The sequence below is a fragment of the Marmota marmota genome, unplaced genomic scaffold (assembly GCF_001458135.2).
Source record: "Marmota marmota marmota unplaced genomic scaffold, marMar, whole genome shotgun sequence".
NCBI lineage: Eukaryota > Metazoa > Chordata > Mammalia > Rodentia > Sciuridae > Marmota > Marmota marmota.
This window is the reverse complement of record NW_025999932.1, coordinates 35,936,056-35,939,963: the sequence shown is the minus strand read 5'-3', so window position 1 is coordinate 35,939,963 and position 3,908 is coordinate 35,936,056.

The following is a 3,908-nucleotide window of genomic DNA, read 5'->3' as shown; positions in this document are numbered from 1 at the left end:
ATAAAATTAGAGTTTGGAAAAGTAGTAATGCTATTGGTTCAAATTATGCTAATTAAGGAAATGGGAGGTTGAAGTCACTGAATTGTGCATGCTCAGTGAGGTGTATGGGGCTGCAGCGTTGCTTTCATACTGCCCCACAGATTTTGATATATCTCTGTTCTCATTCATTTCTAAGAATTTCTTGACTTCTATTCTCATTTCTTCTTTCATCCATTCTTCATTTAAGAGAGTGTTGTTCAATCTTCATGTGTTTATGTGGTTTCTAGGATTTGTCTTGTTGTTGACTTTCTAGTTTCAATCCATTATAGTCTGATAGGATACTTTTTAAAAAATTAAAAATTAAATAAACCCAGGATGTCACTATGTTGCCCAGGCTGGCCTTGAACTCACAATCCTTCTGCCTCAGCTTCCAGGGTAGCTGGGATTACAGGTGTATGCCACCACAACTGACTTCAGCTTTTTTTTTTCCTTCCTTCCTTCCTTCCTTCCTTCCTTCCTTCCTTCCTTCCTTCCTTCCTTCTTTCCTTCCTTTCTTTTTGCAGCACTGGAGATCAAACCCAGGGTCTTACATGGATAAGCAAGCACTCTATTACTGATCAGTGGCACTGATCTTTTTACTGTCCATAGTTTTGCCTTTTCCAGAATGTCATGTGCTTGGAATCTTACAGTATGTAACCTTTATAGATTGGCTGTTTCACTTAGTGATACACATTTGTTTCCTTCATGTCTTTTCATGACTTGAAAGCTTATATCTTTTTAGTTCTGAATAACATTCCATTGTCTGGATGTACCAGTTTATTTGTCCCTTCACCTACGGAAGGACAACTTGGTTGCTTCCAAGTCTTGGAAATTACAAAGAAAGCTAATATAAACATCTGTGTGCACATTTTTGCATGGACTTCAGTTTTAATTCATTCGGTACATACCAGTGAGTGTGACTGCTGGATCATGGTCCATCACGTTTGCACTTTGCCTATTCCCTTTGGTCCTGCCTGCAAGTTGGGGGCAATGCCCAAGGGAAAAGAGCCTCTCTTGACATCTGGGGCAGAAGCCATCTGTGATGAAGAAGGAGAAGCTTGAAGCTAGAGAGAGCCTGGGTCCACAGAAGCTTCCTTGAATAATACCAGCCCTGCATTGCTAGACCCTTTTACATGAGTATGACAGGTCCTTTTTTGGTTATGGCTACTGAGATCCAGTTTCTGTTTCAGTCACACTTGGTCCTGACGGCTACAGAAACCTTCTTGATGTTCCTGAAATCACCTGCAATTAGCACCTTAGAGACAACAGGCTTGGGTCTTTTATATACTGTCAATCTGGGAACTACTGTGGAGGTCCCTTTTTATTTTTTTTAATTCTTGATTTAAATCCCATCTCAATATTTAATCTTTTACCTTTTGTTTAAAACAGATATCACTGCTCTAAGTGAATCTCAAAGAAAAGAATAAATGCCGCATTGGCAGTGTTGGTGCCAGAGAGGGCGGGGAGAGCTGGACCCCTTCCTTCCCCACTAAATACCCAGTTGGGAATGTGAACACACCATCTGCATTTCAGTACCTGCTGGGCAGAAGATGTGCATTCTGAGCAGAGAGAAAATCCATTTGCTTTTATGAGAGGGTTTTTTTTTTTCCCCTTCCTGTGAAAGTACTATTATAAAAACAATTAGTCTCGTTGAAGGATTCTGCACAGCAAAAGAACTAATTCTCTGCACAGCTGCTCATCCTTAGAAATGGCCTAAGTACCAGAGGGAGGGTGATCCTGAGGCTTCTGCAGAATTGGCTTCCGGAGCCAAGAGAGGGCTCGGCCAAGACAGGGGCCAGCCTCAGCCTGGTACCTCAAGAGAGGAGTGGGCACTGTCAATCAGCATGTGTGGATCCTGCCCTCCCAGCCAGATAGAGAGGGAAGACCCACCCCCAGTCAGGAGCCAGGAAATAAGACTCAACAGTGCTGCTCTGTGATCCAGAGGCCACAGTGGCTGAAATCCAGGGATGGAAAGCCAACTGAATTACATTGTAAACAATTCTTTGAGACCCCCAACACTTCCTAGCATGATCAGCAATTCTCAATTACAATGGACCCTTTTCAACATCTCTTGTTTTGTTGAGGTATGTAATTCATTGAGGAGGTTCAATTTATGAAATGAGGGGCTGGGGGCGTAGTTCACTTGCAGAGCAAATGATTAACATTGTGGGAGTCTGGGAGGTCCAGGGTTCAATCCCCAGCACCAGAAAAATTTTAAATATATATATAGAGAGAGAGACAAAGAGAGATAGGCAGACAGAGAGACATGAAACATTGCTTTTCTAATATACTATTATGTTTTGCAAAATTCAACTTTTTCTGCTGGATAGAAGGCCCCCCCCCCAAAGACATTTTTCATCCTGTTTAATAGCTTTTCAGTCATTTTCTATGATTAAAATAGTCTCGTTTTAGTTACAAGCTTTTGTTGGGTCCATTTTTAAATCCTAACCCACTTTGACTCACATTCTTGCCCCCACCCACATGTGAGGCTGCTGATCCTGGGAGCTTGGGTTTGGTGGTGTGCTGACAGATGCTGAGTACCCTAACAGCCATCTCAGCTTGGGTGGAGCAGGTAGCGGTATTAGCCACTAGACAGGTATATTTAGGGGCAGTCACCTATGCTGGGGATGGGGGGACTGCTGCCCCTTTAAATGATTATTAATGCTCCTTCAAAGTTCTGGGTTTTTGTTTGTTTTAGATAAAACCTCTAGAAAAACTTAAAAGAAACTAGTCAAAATTGTGGAGTCACTCTGACTCACTCTTTTTAGGTGACCTAGAGTAAACTTTGCTCATTGCAGTACTAAATTCTCCCTCTAGAAGCATCCTCACCTGCCATATTTTTGCATATTTGATATACGATGTTGAACTGAGCATGCTCAGGAATGTGCCCTCCCCCCTCCCCGGTACCTGTGGTGATAAGTCTTTCCTACATGAACAAAGCCCCTTGCTTTCTTTGTTCAGGAAGATCCCACGTTGAGAATCAGCCCAGTGCACTCCTGACTTGCTGCAAGAAACAGAACTTCCTTGGCTCACTCTTGTGGTTGTACTACCAGCTTTACCCTTACCGAGGTGCAGGCCCATTGCATTTGGCTACAGGGGAAGCCAAATGTGGCTCTGCTGAGGCTGGTGGTTAAATAGTCCCAACATGAAGGATCACAAGCTACTAAGGTGATGTCACGCAACAGAGTTGTGAAGCAGTGGCACAGGCAGTTCTTACAGGCTGAGGACAGCAGAAGAGTGTGACATGGAACAGATGGAGGGAGGTGGCCCCTTTTCCCGTCCCCTCCTCTGGGACTGCTCATCTGGTGTTGGGGCAGGGAGGAGGACCATAAAGCCAAAGACATTTCCACATGGAGCACTCACATGGTGGGACTAAAGTAGTTCTTCCTCTTTCATTGGTCATTATCACCAATCTAACTTGTGGTCCCCATACCCTGCTGGCAGGAACCACAACCCCAGGCAGCTCCCAAGACCATGGACAGTGATGCCATGGCATGGCCACCCTTAGCTGGTGACTGCGCATTGCCAGGCAAGCATCTTTGTCCTTCTCTGCAGCCCAACAAGCCCCAAGATCCCAGTTTTGTCGGAGGTCCTGAGCAGGGACCGGGGCGGGGGGCAATGGTGATTCCGCCATGGCTCTTCTCTGTTCACACAGACCAGACCTGATGAGAAAATGCCGCCCTCCACCCCACCCCACCCCCCCACACCACACACCACACACACACCACACATATCACACACATATATCATACACACACCACACACACACACACACACCACACACACATACCACACACACACACCACATCATCACACACATCACATCACACACACACACACACACACCACACACACACACACCATACACATCCATACCACACACCATCACA